The 19,096-nt window shown below is 42.4% G+C and overlaps 1 protein-coding gene across 6 annotated transcripts in view; it reads left to right on the top strand.

The window, feature by feature from the left end:
• rbms3 (RNA binding motif, single stranded interacting protein) overlaps positions 1-19,096 on the top strand; it is a 273,401-nt gene that overhangs the window by 178,586 nt on the left and 75,719 nt on the right. The window lies entirely within an intron of this gene.

Genomic DNA, 19,096 nt, shown 5'->3' with positions numbered 1-19,096 from the left:
AAACAGGATCAAAAACAAAACACAGCCACATGGTTACATAGCTGCTTTTGCTTTTAACAACAAGTGCCTGTTCTGCATTTGACTCAGAGGATTCAGAGACAAACACTGCACCAACAGCCTGACGAATGAAGTCACATTTGTAATATGATACAAAGCCAAACTCTCTTTCATCAACGTAGGCGGTAAACATGGATTTTCTCTACTTTTTTTTTTTTTTTTTTTTTTTTTTTTGGCCCAACCCAAAATTACTCTCGCCCCATCAAAAAATAATAAATCCTCACTGGAATGTTGACAATGTTTTACCATAGTTACAGCCTGCAATTACTTTGTTTTCTGGTAAAGGTTATGTGTGTCCCTTTGTTATTTCTGTTTCTACTTTAATACCTCAACATATGCACATATAAATGAAGTTGTGCAGACCACAATGCGCACACACACACACATACACACACACAAACGTGTGTGTGCATACATGTGTACATAGATTGGCATGCATGTTGTGCTGTCTGAAGTAATCCCTAACAGCCTCAGTTTATCTCAAACAGCTTCCAGGTGCGCTCAGCTGGCACACATTCCTGCAAGACACTGAACGTATACGCACACACTCGTGCTCACACACACACACACACACACACACACTTGTGCACATGCAACGCAAACACAAACACACATGCACACCCACATACAAGCATACACAAATGTCGTCCCAGGGACAAAAAAAGAGACGCTTCCCTCTCCGTTAACAAGTCATTTCACCCTGCCACTGTGTGTAATCCTCACCATATCTGACAGAAGGATCCCATTGTCACCAAAAACTCTGAGTCTCTTTCATGGATGCCTAATGATATTTTATCTCACACTCGGCATCGTGTTCACATTTCCCTGCATGTTTAAAAAAAGATTTAAAAGAAAACAGCTCACTTCAGAATACTTGTGTCAGTTAAAGGGGCGATTGATATGCTGTCTTCCCGGCTCCCACCCTCCCCCTCTGTCTCTCTTCCTCTCTTCTCCTCATCTCTCCCTCTTTTCAAGATCTTACATTTTCACTAAAGTCCCCTTCTCTCTGTTATCATTCCACCAGAGGCTCTCTAAAGGAGCTTTGATATTGAAAGCAGGCTTGGCATGAAAGGCAAGGGTTTAGGGGAATGTAAATGCTGGGGGTCTTTTTAAAGGAAGAGATCTTCCAGTTAACGAACACCTCATGCTCCGGCACTTTCTGCTCTGCTGACTTCTTCTTTTTTTCTTTTTTTTTTTGAATGTGACAAAATGGGGATGAAAAATGAAATTATGAATGTCTTTTTAGTCATTTGTATGGATTTGGGTCAATTGAAGTTGATGAAATATTATGACACAGAGTGAGGCAAAAACAATATCAAAATGTTATAGTGAGATATTTGACTCATGCTATATTCCAACTTGAGCTGTAGAGCTCTTATATCACTATTATTTGAATCAACTTTATGTGTGTGGCACACTGTGTGTTAAGGCACACGGCAACCCTGGGGGAGGTAAGACTTAAGTATGTTAAAAACCAAAACTGAGGAGGTAACCCATCCATGGTGTGTTTACCACATTGCCAATACTAGTTCATGCATTACAGAGCATCACGTGCAAGGACAGAACTGACTCCTGTCCGTTTTTTCAGAGCTCTCATTGCTCTCTTTGTGAATTCATTGAGGTCCATTAGGGAATGTAAGATATGTCAAGAAGCCTTCATCCTACCCAATCAGGCAGCAGCCCCCTGTCATGGTTACTGTGTCATATCTGATCAGATTGACATAACAGGAGGAGCCAAAGTCTAATGTACTTGTCAGCATGTGAAGTCCCAGCACATCCGCAATGGCGCCCTGCTCCGAATCCTGCTGTGAGCTTCTGTTGGAGCTAAAGATGGCTATCCCATACTCCCACTCCCACTTTCTCTCTTTTTTTTTTTTTTTGAGCTCTCTCTCTCTCACTCTCTCTCTCTCTCCCTCCGTATCCTTTGCACCCTGCCAACGCATCACATGCAGGCTTCCCTCCCATGGCTTATGGTGCTACTTCAGCTCTCTGGCATCCCCACAGACTTCAGCTGCCCACAACATGCAGAGTCGACCAGTTTGTCCCAGTCTGCCCTCATACAGCGCCACACTCCTGTGTATTTTTTGGACAGGAAAACAGTAGTAAGAAAAAACATGTTTGGGAAGAAAAAAAAAAAAAAAAAAGGAAAAACATGCACACTCTTTCTCCTTGCATTCTCCCATACACGGCCCTCTTCAAATAGCTCCGCTCCTCGCTAATGAGTCCCTGGAGGGTTGTACCCGGCAATCGCTCTCTTCAGACGCCATTACAGCCAGTGTGGCTTCAAAGAGTTGGGTGAAACCATTACCATAACTGGGGACTCCTACCTGCCTGGATAGCTTTAGACGTTAGCAAAACCTGCAGTTTGCTAATGGGACTGAATGGGCTTGACTTGGGTTGAGGTTCAGAGTGGGGTAAGAGAAAGAGCCGTTGTAGCTGTGGAAGTTCATATCCTGGAGTCTGGACTTCTTTTTACTTCTATTTGCTTTGATGTCTCAGTTGATGTAGACTTAGATAATAACAGGCTGCACTCTAAGTACATTGTTAAGCAGTGTTTACTTTCTTCTCCTCTATACTTGTACTTAATTCTGCTCCATTTTCCCACTCTGTTATCAGCATCTGCCCTTCCAAGGTCACCATGATGCAGATAATAGTATGGCTAATTAAAAACTCATCATCTCAGTGATGAAAAGATAATATGATGAAAAAAAAAAAAATCACATATAGACTATAAAAACTCATTGCAAAACTCTGTGACACTATGACGGTGCTGCTAATTTGCTGGTATCCGCTGCCAACTGACATGATGTGCAGAAGCAAATGTCAAGTTAATGCAGCCGGTCACCCATCAAGTAGGTTAAATTAAATGCTAGGCAGCAGCGTGGAAGTCCCAGTGGTAGCTGTCTCTCCGCCAGCCCTGGTGAGGTTTCTCTTTCTGGGATGGCTGAGGAGGGTACGAGGGTTCTGATATCCTGCCGTCACCCGCTCACATCACCCGCTGCATCTGGCAGGTGTTGGACCCACGGGAGCTCTGGCTGCACTCATCTGGCCCGAGAGCCCTGCAGGAGCTGTCAGTCTGCTCAGCTACATCACTGCTCTTTCTACCTCAACAACGCCGATGTAGACCTGAAAGTTACACCACACACAACGCTGTACTGTACTAGACAGTGCTCTGCTACACTGGATGTACTTTTTGCTTTGATTGTAAACACAAAATGAGTGCAAAAAAACAAACAGAAAAACAGCAGTAAAAGAAACAGTATGCTGTTACTGTTATGTGCTGCTTCATGATTTTTTTTTTTTTCATGCGGCCAACCTGCACTTTTATATAATGACAATATATCCAATACTTTTTAATACTTTTATCCAATAGTTTTTGACATATTTCATTCTAAACCACAAATTTCAACCTCATAGTGGCACTAGGGGGAAAAGTAGGGGGGGGTCACCAAAGTCACTCATCCTTTGGAACACATGAATGTCTACACAGAATTTCATAACAACCCATCCAATAGTTGATGAGACAGATGTTCGAATCCATATCACCATACCGCTTAAATGGATGAAAAAGAAAATGCAGGGAAATAATAAATTAACAATGAAAAATAAAATGTAGTAAACTGAATTGCACTGTGCCACATTGTAAACTGCTGTCAGATCTGTTACACAGTCATACACTGTCAGGGGATTAGCAGAGACCATCAGTGAAATATTTGATGCTATTGGAAAGTCAGTAGTTCACCCTGCACTTAAACTGATTTTTACTGCTGTCTTTTAAAAGAAACCGGATGTGTCGCAGTGCCAAATAGGGAAGTAATGGGGGGAAGTAATGGGTGGAAGTTTACTGCCCTTTTACACCAATGGCCAGATAGCTCATCAAGGATGCCCATCTCCAATTTGCTCACTTTGTCTTCAGCCCTCTTAGGCCAGGTTGTTGAACGAATACACCCATTTTTCAACAATGGTTTGTGTATTTTCCACATTACTGAAGAGGCAATTTCCTTTGCAGCTCAAGTGGCAGTTGTCTTTTGCCTCCTTGTTCAATTATAGGGCAGGGGTAAAAGCGAGCTGAAGGATTGCAGTAATACTTCTGGTCAAAATAAAAGCTTTTTGCGGCGACATCATGTCATCCATCTCCCAGTAAATGATACATCTTCCTCTTACAGCAGTCTGAATGACCTTGTTTGTGTGGCCCTGTTAGTAGTGAGGGAGACTGCAGGAGGGAGTCTGGAAATGAGTCTGGTCATTGTCTGGAGACGCAGGCAGGCACACAGAGAGATAGAGACAAAGACATAGAGGGAGGGGGGAGCAAGAGAGGAAGTGCACGGGTGTCATCTTCGACCTGCTGCACTCATCAGGGAGGCACTGTGGCACCTTGCATCTGATTAGCCAGACACTCATTACACCTGACCTTGGATCACAACATGACAAAACAGCATTGAATTTAAGAGAGGGGGGGGGGCAACAATAAACAAGCGCAGTTATTGCATGTGAGGGCGGAAGCAGTTATTCCTCCCATAAACATTTTCTCAGAGAATTAAAGTTTGGGTTGGAAGCAAGATTAATATGGGGCGAGGAGAGCGTGCCAGCGAAAAGCAGGCTAGTGGAATTTAATGAGTTTTGTGTGTCGGCTGGGGAGTCCGCTCGCGCCACGCTAATTACGCTCTGTAACGAACTGAGATCTGGGGAGCAACGCAGGAAGACAAAGGCTCTGAGCAGTCCAGCAGCAAGCGGAAGGCAAAACAAAAGAGCTCCATACACACATTTCATGCCCACATGGACAGATAGAAAGAGGGTTACAGACAGAGAGATGGAGGCATGCTTACAGTCTTCTTCCGACCCTTCCCCGGTTACCACCCCCCTGTTAAAGGTAATGAGATGTAGCCGGCGACGGAGAGCTTGAACCTGACAAACAAGCTTCTCTATTAGCAAGATATGTGTCACAAACTCCGGTGGTAGAAAATGAGCTGTGGAGAGATGGTGGGATTGTCAGGATAATTAAATCAACCTCTGTTTACTTCGTGCTGTTCCAGCACTTTAACTAGATAAACGAAGAACACATACACACTCTCTCCCTCCTCAGAAAAAAAAAAAACCTGTACATTATAGGCAACACTGCCCCCTTTTGATAAGGAGGCCAACTGCAGCGTTTGATCCCCAAGGGTTCAGTGTAAATGAGGAAGTCCCAGCTCTTGAAGCGGGTGTGTGTCTCTTTCCTTCATTAAGCTGCCAGTGCCTGCAGGGAATCTAACACTCTTCCCACGCATCAGTGGCCACAGCGCACAAACAGCAAACAATCAGGCTGACTTTCAACTGTGACTTTCAGCAGAATGAAACCAGCGGAGTCTCGTTCTCCTCCTCTCTGTCTCTCTTTCGTGCTCTCACTCTCTTTCACCCTCTCTCTTGCAGTGTCTTTCAACTGGGGAAGAGAATTTGCTTCTGGCACAGTTTAAATGAAACTTGCCCTCTTACAGATGGATTCTAACCTTTAATATTGTGGCTCTTTGTTGGCGAGTGTATATCCAACTTTCATCATGCAATATGTATTGTTATCACTCCGTAGCCCCCGAACTCTCACTATGAAATGTTTGTGCGTAGCCCAAGCTGCAGACAGAGGATGAGACCGAATTTCAACTTTGACTCATTACTGTGTGTAAATCATGCTCCTGTAATTTGAATGTTTTGCCAAACTCAGTTCACGTGCATTGCCTTTCCTGACATCATACTTCTATCAATGCCAACATACGACAACATTCAGACTCCATCAGCCCTCGTAATTTGTTTGTGTGTTTACGACAGAATCCTGACAATTTTATTAAAGCCAGAGCAGCCGAATGCGTGACTGCGGACTTCGTCCTCCGCCATGCCTCCCTACTGTCTCGTGTTCTCTCTTCCAGCTGATTTTCCCGTGCAGAAAAGCCCCGTAGCCCCGTCTGCATTCCTTTCCAATTAAGCCAGCATCATCTGATTCCAATTACTCTAATTATAGCGGCCAGGGATGTGAGTGAGAGAGGGGAGAGAGAGGCAGGGAAGTAGAGTAAAAAGAGAAAAAGAGAGTAGAACATGGCGAGCCTTCACACTTTATAGAGCAGGAATGCGAGTGTAGCCGGGCAGCCTTAAGGTCACAGCAATGGCAACAACAACAACAGTAACCAACAACACAAAAGTGCTTACAACATCACAGCAACAGCTGCGAAGACTTCAGCAAACACTCGCTGGAGTTGGTAATGGTGGAAACACATGATAGTGACAGACCGTGTAATCACACCACACACACTTAACAAGGTCAGGCTAATGGAAGGACATGGGTGTTGTTAATCACACTATGACGTGATGAACACTAATCCCCTTGGTTTGCCTTGTAAAAGGACATCATATAACAAATTCCTACTCCCTCTCTGAAGTCATGTTTGACACCTGCAGGCCCCCGTAGCAATCTCTGATGTCATTACACAGACTGACACCGTTCATACGCTATAGCGAGCTGCCAGTGCTGTGGGTCATCCTGATTGTTTTCACAGCTGACTGCCCAGGAGGAGATGCCAGGGCCCCGGAGCGCCCTGTTTTTAAAGACCTGTTTGGGATAGTGATCACATTTCTTTCTGTGTAAGTCTTTCTGATTCCCTTAGTGCCCGTCTGTGTCTCTACACGTCTGTTCCTCACTCCAAGCACCTTCTTGCCAACCATTGCCACCACACTGCCACCATGCAATCAACTGAGACATTCATTCATCCATCACATTTACATTTTATTTTTTAGCCTCACAGCCTTTGTTGCACGCAAACATAATGCGAAAAATAATTATTTAACATATGAATATACAAGTCCACAAACACTGCATGTTTCCTGTCGTCATGTTAGGATGAAAGTCTTATTTGACAGCTGTGGCATCAAACGGCGGGGCCTGTTAATGATGCAGACACTCTCGAATTAAGTGCTCATTAGATGCCGTCCAGATAACACACTGATGAGCCAAGACGGTTTGTTGAAGGATTTATAAACTAGGCTAGTATTTCCTGCTTTATGTTGGGGTGTTTATTGTGCAGTCTTGTGCAATGGGCCTTAGCATTGCTTCCTCGAGTGTTGTTGTTGTGTTTTTAGTATCTGTTAAATGACTTTGTTAAGGCCTCACACAAAACCTCTTTGCACTTGTTACTGGCAACATCATCTCAACTACTGTATTGACAATGGCACTGACCATGATAACATCCTGGCAATGATAAATGATAGAGTGATTATGAAAATGCTAAAACCTGCAGGGACACAATCGTGTGACAGTTAATTATCCTGAGACATAAAGCAGGTGTTGACATCTGATGACTGAAGTTTATTCAAAATCACTTTGCGTGTGATTTTCCTCTTCTCCTCTCGCTCTCGACCCATCATGACCTCTGAATAAGGTGACCCTCTTCCATCTCAGGGCTTGCTCGTCCTTCCCTCCATTTCCCTTTCTCTGTTCCTCCAGAGTCTAGAGTTCACTCACTCTGTCATACCGTCATGTGGACACTGACGTCCGTGTCTTTGCTGCCAAGACCCATGACATCTGTCTAGACGCTTCTATGCTGTTGGCTTACAAACAAGGGACTCCACCCCCTGATCACCCAGCAGCCACTGTTCTTCCTTTCCCCATTCTTTTTGCTCCTCCCCTCCACTATAACTGTTTAATACTCAAATAACAGTTCCTGTAGCTTCATTGTGGTATAATCATTATTGTGGTGCTTGGAATCAACTCTGTACAGTCAAATTGAGTGTCTTTTGGTTTTTTCATTCATTGTGCATTCATTTGTATATATTAAAAGCCTGAGAGTCATAGGCTTGTGATGTACTTACCAATGCATATGCCTACACACTTGAGCGATATGCGTCACATACTTGACTGTGTATCTGTATGACTTACAGACAGTCATCCCTCACCCACGCCAGAATATCGTCCTTGAGAACTTCTGATTTTGCACAGTGTAAACAAGGTGATACTAAAGCAGGTCGCTGTATTGTTAATGTTGAGATCATGGCAGAAAAATGGCGGCATGGTCTTTTAGTTTGTCTTTTGAACGTTCCTCTATTGTTGTTGCTATATGTCTAGACTCCACTGCTGACTTTGACATCCTTTACTTACACACTGCCTCCACTGTTCATGGGTTTAGTTGCATCTTGTGCTCTTTCACGCAAGCGAGTATATGTGAGACTTCATGAGCCCTGCAGGATTATTCAATGTGCAGTCCATATCATGAGAAAAAGTGCAAGCAAACTGACAAAAAAACTACAAGAGACTCCAAAACTGATACATTTATTACATTTACATTAGGTGACAAGAGGTGGAACAAATGTAGATGATGATCCTATAACCAAAATGTTTGCTTTTCTGTCACATTTGTACATGTAATAAATTGATTCTTTTCTACATCTGAAGGTGTGGGGACATTTTTTAATATGGGACTGTTTGCCTTGGCTACACACACCTGACACTACCTCTTGCAAAGCCTGGATTCGAGACTGCAAACACTTTATATACTTTTTACATTTGCTTATTTACCAGATTGTAGCCTACAGTTGCTGTCATACAGGCTTTTTGGTACATTCACGTACCAGAGGTTTTTAACTGCGGCTATTCATTTAATTCATGAATTCCACATTTGTTTTGAATCTGTCAAAGTCATAACATCATTTTGTCACCACAGCACTTTGGTGTTAACAGGCTTATTTCATCCACACACCATTGATCCCCCACTTAAGCATCAATAAAAACGCCAGGGTGGTTTTATATTGTTATTACTACATTTTTTAATACTACCTTCCTAGCTATTGTGTCCCCTCCCTTTTCTTCTACATTCCTTTCTCATACCCTTTTCCTCCATGGTTTCACTCCTCCTCTTTTCTGCTTAACTCCCTCCCTCCCTCCCTCCCTTCATTTTGTCCCTCCCTGTCCGGAAAGAGGAAGCTGTTAAGCAGAGTTTTCCAAGTTTTCATAGGATGGGACTGATGAAGCCGTTGAACTCGGCGGGACACCCTGGGTGGGTCGTTAGTTTGCTTCCACTGTGTCATTAGTGTCCATAACAAACACATTATCTCCCGCTGCACCACCCCTCTTCCAGGCCATTTAGGGTGATAATTAGACTGTAACAAGCAGCCGTCCCCTCTATATAGGTCATCTACTGCTAATGATGCACTCACTGACATACACATCAAGGGGATTGGGTTTGGGTTCAGAAACTTAAACTATACTCTTTTTGATGGGTCAACAGAATCACAAAGAAATTGCAAATGAATTATATATATAAATTATCTATCACAATATATCAGTTGGATATCATGTTAATAATGCACATATGACAATGTTGTGATGGCAGATGTTCGGCCTTGAGGATCGTTTGTTTATCAGTTCATCTTGTTGCCTTTTCACTCACGTCACAAGTGTAATTGTTCTCTTTGTTCGTTTTTGTACAGTTGTGGTTACAGACGCCTCGCCACCTCCCTGCACTTGTTTTTGAGTCTAATTCATTTGACATAAAGGAGAGAAAGCACACAATAAACAAAGCTAAAAATCAATTAGATGGATAGCATTTTTTTTTCTCCACATTTTCAATAGATATTGCGAAAATACAATTGCGCTTCTTTTGGTCACAATAATCATGTAGTGAAATATGATATTGTTACAGCCCTAATATATACATACATGCATTGTGTGTGTGTGTGTGTGTGTGTGTGTGTGATTGTTGTGGGTTGAACACTTAGTTCTATAGAGGCGTTTGCTTTCACTGATTCTTAAACCTGGGGCACCACTTCACTCAAGGGACTGTCCATAATGACTTTGTAGTGCACACGTGTATTTTTTTATTTGACATGCAATCATCAAAAGACAGATTTAACAAAAACATTCACTGCTTTGGTATTATATTATATTATTTATTTAAAACAAATGAAAGCTGGAAACCAAAGACATCACACTGACAACTACTCTGACCTTAAGCAGTCTTACTCTTTCTGCCCTACCTAATACATCAAGGTCAAACAGACTGTGGCAGATTGGTTTGTTTTTTTTACTAATTTAGGCATGTGATATTAATATTAAATCTGTCACAACCATATTGTGTCAAGACCACTGAATCATAATGGAAATATTTATGTTGAGGTCCAAATGTGAATTTATGCATATTAACTAGGACCCAGAGGCAGCTGTCAACAGAGGGAAAACAAAAGAGCTCCTGTGTACACATGGATCACATGTAATTATGTGGTGGTTTCTCAACACTCTCAGATGTTTTTTTTCTGTCATGTTTCATTAACATGTGCATGAAATTTCCCTCTATTTTTACCATAATTATACATACATATGGTAAAACCTGACCTGAAAACTGAGATTTTATTGTAGGCATGTTACGGACTGAGACGCTATAAGTTGTATTTCTTTGCTTTTAAATGTGATGTAATTATATAGTAAAGATTTTCCTGTTAACACCTCATTAAGACCAGAGACACATATTAAATATTTAGCATGTAATTAAATAAACTGTATGTGTAGTTGCAGTACTGGAAACAAGGGAGATTGATTGTTTTGGTCAAAAACAATTGAAGCAACCAGAATTTTTTAATGTGTCAGAACACTTGAACACAGTAAAGTATTAAATCAGTAATTAGCCAGCTTATACACAGTATGTATGCATTTATTTATGCTTGTAGTCTGTGTCTGAGTGTCTATTTATTCAAAATCAAAACCTGATTTATAGCAGCTCTCTGTGTTTTTGACGGAAAGGGAACTAATACTCCACATCACTGTTTTGTAATTGAAAATCATTGCATCAGTTCCACCAGTGAACCTGACTGATGTCACATAAATGTTGATTTGTTCTGAGTGGCTTTCTCCACACAACACTTCCATTATTGCTTTTTTATTACTTTTGTTGTTGCTGTTTTCCATTGAGAAATAATTCTTTAATATATATTTCAATATTTCTGCGGCTCTCGCCTCCGCCGTGTTGTCATTTCTCTGTACAGATGTGACAGAGCTAAGGCGAGGTATTTCTGCTGCAGTTAGACATATTATGCTCACATCGCAGTATGGTTTCACGTGGCAGCCTTAGTGTTCCCCGGTGAGTAGTGGCACATTAAGGAATAACAAATGAGTCCATGACCCAGGGTAGTTATTCAGGGTGTGTTTGTGGAGTAGGAAAACGGCGTATGCTATTTGCTTTGCAGTAGATTCATAAGTGAAAATTGCATTGCGCCTCCATTTGGAGAGCAGGTGATGGAGTGTGGAGGGAAACAAAGAGATTGTCACTCTCCTGGTGTCTGATGATGCTCCACCATGCTGCTGAAAAGCTCACACATCCTGCCTGTCATCTTAACGCTGAATTCGACTTGTCAACATACTGTATGTGTCCGCCTTTTTAACTAAAATGAAAAAGAGCTGTGACTGTGTGCAATTGTGGACAAGTGCCCGTGTATTTCGGTGCGAATGTGAGGTCTTTTATTCATGTTGAAGTGCATGCATGTGACTGCTTTCCTCCCTATCTGATAACTTTGATCCTTTGACCCAGCCGGTCTGGTGAACACATTCTTCACGCAGGCATGTGCTGGGGAGACAGAAAGGAGGAGGGGCTTATGGACGCAGCCTTTTGAAGTCACTTAACATCCACTGCCACGGCTCATTTGACCCATGCACCGTGGAGTTAACATGCATGGCGATTTTATGATGCAGTGAACCCCGTCAAGGGCAGCTCTGAGGATCGTATGAGGTGAAGCTCTGAGAGCAACATGCGCTCAACGAGACAGCCTGTCTGAAGCGGAGAAGAGACCGTGGCATGTTGGAAACACATGGGTCTTTTAGGAGTTTTTTAGTGCAGAGGTCACTGTGTGATCTGTGATCTTGAAATCCTTAGAGCAGTGATTACAAGTTCCCAGACAAGTGACTTTCTTTTTTATAATCTGAATTAATTTGGTGTTTACTTGCGCTGGAATGGCAAAGGTTCTTTTCTTATCAGTTCTGACTTTTCTGTTTGAACTTTACATGTCATCAGTTATTGTGTACCTTTGGGTGCACATACCCCTGGTTGGGAACCACTGAGCACCTATGCTGTGTAGTGTGAGAACTTTTCATGGTTCATAAGTTGTACTGTTAACTGTGATAACACAAATCAATAGTCAGACCAGCAACACACCGGATGCGTGGCATGTGTGTGGCGGCTGCGGAACATCTTGTATTTCATTTTGGCATACATGTTAACAGGTTGGAGTGGACACACTGCGTGCGTGACACACGAGTCTCATGCCTTGTGGCTGTGTCGCGTGATCTAATGATTAGGAGTCTTGCCTATTTTTCACGCATGACGCATGTATAACCATTTAAGCAGCTGCATGTGAAGACGGTAGCATTTTAGTGATATTTTCAGTCAAAAATAAATCAGAAAATAATTTATAATGAAAAGAAATCCAACAATCCAGTAACCTGCAAAGTTTAAGTAGAAAGATAGAGCTGGCAGTAGCAGCGAGGCAGCAGACACGCAGCTGGAATGAACACACCTGTGTGCGAGCTGAAGCAGGTCAGTGACGCAGCCGCCACACACACGCAACGCAGGCAGTGTGTTCCCCGTCAGTGGCTCTACCATTTTGAATTTAACAGTCCTCAGCTAAGAAACATAAACAAAACCATAACTCTCTGTGTTCAAATGTTCAGCCATTTTCTTTGTGGGATCATTTTGAGCAGTTGAATTTGGTCCTCAACTTTACTGTTCAAGAATCAAAATGAACACTCCTCCACATAGCTGACTGGAAAGGCCTACAACATGAATGGCATTGCTAGGAGTGAAGTAGACAATCATCATAGAAAATCAACCTGTTTGTTCACTGGGAGGAAGGCAAACTGTGTAGCTATAAAGGTTTGTGCACATCTCCCCCTTATAAAATCAATAAGCCCAAACAAAAGCAGCCTATCATATTGTTCTTTTTAAATCACGTATTCCCACAAGGCTAGCATGAAACAAAACACGCAGAATGCTACTGCAATGTTAGAGTCCCACTAGCTCTCCAAGGACTTAAATTATCTTCTTTGGGTGACTGGAGAAAACCTACTCCACCACATATCAAAGCCTCACTTTGGCACATTGTCCTTTTACACAACAGTTACAGGATGTCGTGTGCTCTAGTTGAGTTTTCTATCTCATCTCTGCACAAAGTAAATGATCAAGTGCTCTCAACTATGTGGACTGCACAGAACAAGGATAATTTCTGTAATAGCTACTGTTGAAAAGCAAAATTTTGTAAAGGTTTCCTTACTGACAAAAGGACAAAAGAGACGGGAGAGAAAGGAGGCCGAGCTCTTGTACTGAGTGAAAAGGCATCCATCATTTACAGATACAGTAGGTTTCCTGCATCATCCCACAGAGGTCCTCTTGTTGGTCAACAGTGCAAATCAAACGGCTTGCCACCATTTCCTTTTAACACCCCTCCCTCCCCATCTTCTCCAAAACCAAAACCATCACCAGCACTCTCCGCCTCCACATGATGCCAGCCAGGAGGAATTCAATCTCAGAAATGATATCATGAATGATGCATAAGACGGAAAAATGCATTTACCCTGGCAACAACACAATGAGCTGTTGTTGCAAACACCGTAATGGAAAAATACGAAGGTTATGGTGATGAAAATGTATTATGAAACCGGAAAGACATTTGTGAATGTTGTCTACTCCTGAGCTGATGAAGCACGACCGAGGACATAACCGCAGCTTATAAGGAAATTCCTCAATATTTCTACAAACGGAGCATGAATTTGTGTTGGAGTCCTCAGGGAAGTAGTAGAAAACAGTATCTTTGCATGCATGTGTGCCTGCCCACTTAAACTATGCGTGCATGAGTTTTGTCTCCTTTTGCTGGAGCACAGAGGTAAGGCCAACATGCCCATCTTCCATGTTAATAATGGATTTTTGATATGAGCTCCACATGAAATTTTAATCTCTGGAATATTAGCTCACCGAGGGAGATACAAAATCAAATCAGGGGGTCGTGATTAAGCGGGTGAAGCCCATATCGACCCATTTAAATTCACATTAACCCGGCATCAAAATGTATGAGCCATGACATTGATGGCAGACATAATTTAGTGGTGTTATGTCAGTTTTGCAAAGTAAAGGTGCAATCCCTCCATCACACATCTGCAAAAGGGTGAAAATGACACTTGATGTGATAGATGAGACTTCCTAGATGCTCGGAAATATTAAGGGATACGGCTGGTGATGCTCTGTATTTTTCTTATCATCAAATCCCTTGAAAATACCAAAACCAACAATGAATTACTCCTTTTAAAAAGTATTTCCTGTCCAGCCAAAACCTGATAAAGCTTCTTCTTCTTCTGTTAACGTTATTGTCTGCAAATGATTAAAAACAGATCAGTCATCCTTTGTTATAATGAACATGGACACTGAAGTTAATTTTGAGTCAGTCCCACTTTCATCATCCTTGTGCTGAATTTCACTAGCACTAAATGTGTGTAAATCCCCAGCTGAAAATAGTCCCCAACAAATCTACTGTTTGCTTCAGTTTGAGTAACAGTGCTCTGCTGTCTAAGGGAATCACTTGGTGGTTGTTTGAAAATGAAAATATATATTATTAATTTTTATTTTTAAATTAATGTCTTTGAAAGGTAGGAGTAACAGACTGTGAAAGGAAGTATTGAGAGATGAACTAAAACGTTGTTGTTTTTGGGCTTTTTATGTGATTTGCTGACAATAAGGAAAATATAACTAACTTACTCAGAGTTTGAAGGTGTTAAAGTGCATATTTTATGCTGTTGACCCACCGAACATATATTTCAGATGTCACACCATATCAAAATTTAAATCAACAGTTTGACCTTCAGTGTCCCGTGTACAGTACAGGATTCTCCCTGTACTTTTGCTTGAATTTGCATGTAACAGCACAGTCAAATGGCACATGGAAGGACATATCAAAAGCCAGCTTTGTGCCATAGCGCTCCCTGCGCCTTATGCTGGATGAATATTTTACCAGCTACGCCAGCAGAGAGCAGGCCCAGCTGAGAGAGTGAGTAAAACAAAGCCCCACCGCTGTGTTAGCATACTCAAAGGCTCAATAATGTATCACCCACTTTTGTTCCTTACACAGCATCTATCATCCCAGCATAATACAGAGTAGCTAGAAAGCCATTTTCCAGAGGCAGTAATAGGACAAAGATTGACAATGTGTGTATGTGTGTGTGTGTGTGTGTGTGTGTGTGTGTGTGTGTGTGTGTGTGTGTGTGTGTGTGTGTGTATTTGTTTTTGTGTGCATACAATCACATGTATGCTTGTGCAGTCGTGTGTGTGTGTGTATGCGTGTGCGTGCGTGAGACTTTAATGCAAGTATGAGATGCAGTGCTGCGCAGGAGCAGTGTGTGTATTTATGTGAGTGAATGAGCGTAGATCTTAAAAACCAAACTAAACACCTCAGTGCCTCTGGGCTGCTAGGACACACTTAGTTGTCATTGGCTTGGATTGCACTCATGGGAAGAATCCTGTAGCTGAATAATGTGATGTATTAAGCTGTGCTCTGCAGCAGCGTATGGTAATTTGTAAGATTTTTTATTTAATCAGGTAACATTGTATTCCAGCCAAATGGAACACTGCATGAGCAAGGTGAACCTCTAATCTTTTGCTCCTGAGCTTCATACTCTGCTCTTTTTATCTTTTGTATCTTGTGAAAAAAACAAACAAAAAAAACATTTAAACAAAACTTTGTGTCCTTTCACAAACTTTGAATTACTTTTTTGGTGTAAAAATGATACAGAGAGGTTCATTAATGGGCATTTTCTAAGCCACCATCTGTCGGCAAGTGGATGATCTTGTTGATCTTGCAGCTACTCAGAGAGATCGTGAGATCATGTGAGCGTCCTAATGCGAATAAATGAAATGATCAGTTGGGTAGTTTACAGTGAAGACGATGACAGATCAGGAGAGCAGACTGTGACTGACTGTGTCAATATTATGTCGATACACAGCAGAGGGGAGGTAATCATTTTTAACACAAAGATAAATTCTTTGGAGAGGTAAGATAGAAGAACTATTATCCTCGTATGTCTTATTGTATCAGATATAGAGATGCTCTGATCTGCCCGAGCCACATTAAGTCCAGTTTCTGTGTCAATGTCATTTTAAGATTCGATGTGAATATTCAATTTTTTTTATAATATTTTGATTAATTGTGCAGCCCTGGTTTCTGCCACTATCTTAGTATAAAGTACCACAGCATACCCGGTCTCCTGTTACCTCTCATGATGATGATGATTCCAGTGGCTTCCATGTAGTGAGTTATGCAGATTTTAAGCTTTGTAAAAAGAGAGTATACTACCTGTTTAGTACAAGGTACAGCATAGACAGTTCCCCTGAGCTGAGGTAACTGAATCGGGAGACAAAAAGTTAGATCAGTGCAACCATAGTTTCCATTTAAAAAAAGCTAAAAATATCGATAAAAAAAAAAAAAAAAAAAAAGTTTCTACACTAGACCGAAGTAGAAAACCTTTCTACACTTTGACAAAGACTGGCAGAAACATATTTTTCAGGTACAAGTTTACATTGCGGTGCCTGTTTCCCGCTGGTTGTCATGCTGCCGCTCACATTTACATGCCTGCAGTGCACTGGAACCCCCAGCCCCCTCCCCCCAACTTACAGAGCGATAGTTACTGGTGTTCTATTCATTTTCTCATCTTCTCACATCCACATGAACAAAGTACCATACAGGGAAACAAGCACTGGTGAGTTTAACATTTGTGCTACATTTTATTAGAAACACAACCAGAGCTTCTTCTCAAACTTACAGTCCAAAGTGATTACAGCCATGCTGCCCACTGAGGTGATTCAAATTATGAATTAGAGGAAAGATGATATCTCTAACAGAAAAATGAAGTTTAATTCAATCCCTGAAGCACTGACAAATGTATTCCTCTATGGTATGTTTGTGGTCTTTATCTTAAACCCCGGCCAACACCTGTTTATCGCTGCGCTATTAAATCCATATTTAAGTGACAGGTGTTTTAGGCTGTTTGTTCAGACGTAATATGGTAATTGGACTAAAGATGGCTGCCCTGAGTGATGGCGCAGATCCTTTGCCTCACAGCCCTTTGTTTCCAACAGAAGGTTTGAATCAGGAATGTGGATTTCGTCACCCCCCCCCCACACACACACACACACACACACACACACACACCCCACACACACACACACACACCCCCAGCGAGCAGCAGAAGGACCTCACGCATTAGCAGCTTGCGCTCTCGTCGTCTTTCGTCTGCTATGTAACATGCTGCTCTGTGATTGAGCGTGTCCAGGTTGGAGACATTTGTGTTTGTGTCGGATTATAATGTGCGTTTGTGTGTCTCAGCGTATTTGTAAAGAAAATTCAAGCCTACAAAATTTCACCATCTGTCTGTAGAATACGACTGGTGAATGCAAGTAGCCATTGTAGAAAACACTTAGAACCTGTGCTGGAAATGTTTTTGTACACCTGCATCTTCAGGGCCCCTGCAGCTTGGCCGTCCTGACAGCTATAAAGTGTGTATCTGGTTTAAATGGCTGGACAGAGACAGAACTGTGATGGGGACAAACTGTAAAGTAAAGGGTTGGATGTGGATAGGGCTTGTAGTCGAGTGCCACAGAGGGGCATGATAATAGACAGAATGTGTCGAGGAAACAGAATGATAGCTCCTTTGTAGTGCTACCTTTTTGTCTCTGAATTCTCTGGCTCCTCTCAAATTAAACTCGAGCTTTTGAAGTGAGCTGATGTGATCATATGCTTCTCCCCTCTCCAACTCCCCGATCCTGCATCCCCCTTCCACTTCCTTCCACTTGGTTGGCCTGCTTGTCTTTTTGAATGCACTCTGCAGAGTGCAGATCCTCAACCTATATACACGAGCACAGTAACGCTCAAACTTGTCAGCAAACTTGTCAGCAACAAACCCTCACAGCAACGGCAACACAGCAGCCACTGCTTCTTTGCAGTTTTCCCCAACCAGACAACATGGAACCCCATTGTCTTTATCTTTAATTGTGCTCCTTCAGGCTGCTGGTTCGTCACACAAACGGGCCAGAGTGGTATACCTGAGGGAAGTGAATAGTGTGGGGTTACAACAAGGATTGGCAACCACATACGCACTCATATACAAGTGCAAACCCTCGTCAAGTGCATATCAGTGCTTAAAGGAGCGGCCGAGAAGCCCTGTAGAGCCAATTACACATACAGCTCTTATCTCTTGAGCGAGCTGAATGGATAGAGGGAGAGAGAAAGAAAGAGAAGCAAGGATGAAGGGTGGAGGAGATGATGAGGTGATGGCAATAGTGGTGGGAGGAAAGGGCAAGCAGGAATAGACTGGAAAAATTAAGGGAAGTAGCCGGTTGAATGAAAGACAGGAGGTGGGAGGATGAAGAGGTGAGGAGTTGGAGGAAGAGGCTATGGAGAGGTCAGTGGTATGAAGAGGGGAGAAAAAGACAGAATGGGGTAAAGGATCCAGTAAGAGAAAAGAGAGAGATTGCAAGACGGTGAGGGCAATTCTGAGCCTCAGCACGATGTTAGATGCCGTGCCCCCAGTCAAGACACATATCTATCTGTTGAACTTTTATCATATAAATGGATACAGCCCTGAGAGCCCCATAGGCAGAACGTGAGACTTCTAATGGTTAACGTCTCTTTTCCCTCAAGCGTTGTCAAGAAGGCAACGAGGGATTCCTTTAATGTGTTATATCTGCCTGTCATGTCGGCCGCCTTCGTCTCCGTCTTTCTCTCCCGCTGTCTCTTTCTTACCTTTTCACTCTTTCACCTTTTGCACTGTGATCTCTTTTTTTTTTTTTTTTTTCTTTTAAACCCAGTTCTTCGCCATCTTGTTTTTTTTCTCTCTGCTAATACTCCCCCTCCCCCCGTGGCATGGTAATGTTCTCAGAAATTACAGTGAGGTAAACAGAGCAGGGTGTCGAAATGAAATAACTGCTACGGGGCTGTCAGCTCTAGCAAGGGGGCCATCCGTCAGCGGGAAATGACACGTCGGCCGCCACCCAACCCCCCC

The sequence above is a fragment of the Seriola lalandi genome, unplaced genomic scaffold, assembly GCF_002814215.2.
Source record: "Seriola lalandi dorsalis isolate HSWRI2012SDOR001 ecotype SW California unplaced genomic scaffold, Sedor1 jcf7180002054408, whole genome shotgun sequence".
Taxonomy (NCBI): domain Eukaryota; kingdom Metazoa; phylum Chordata; class Actinopteri; order Carangiformes; family Carangidae; genus Seriola; species Seriola lalandi.
This window is presented reverse-complemented; position numbering and strand designations above follow the sequence as displayed.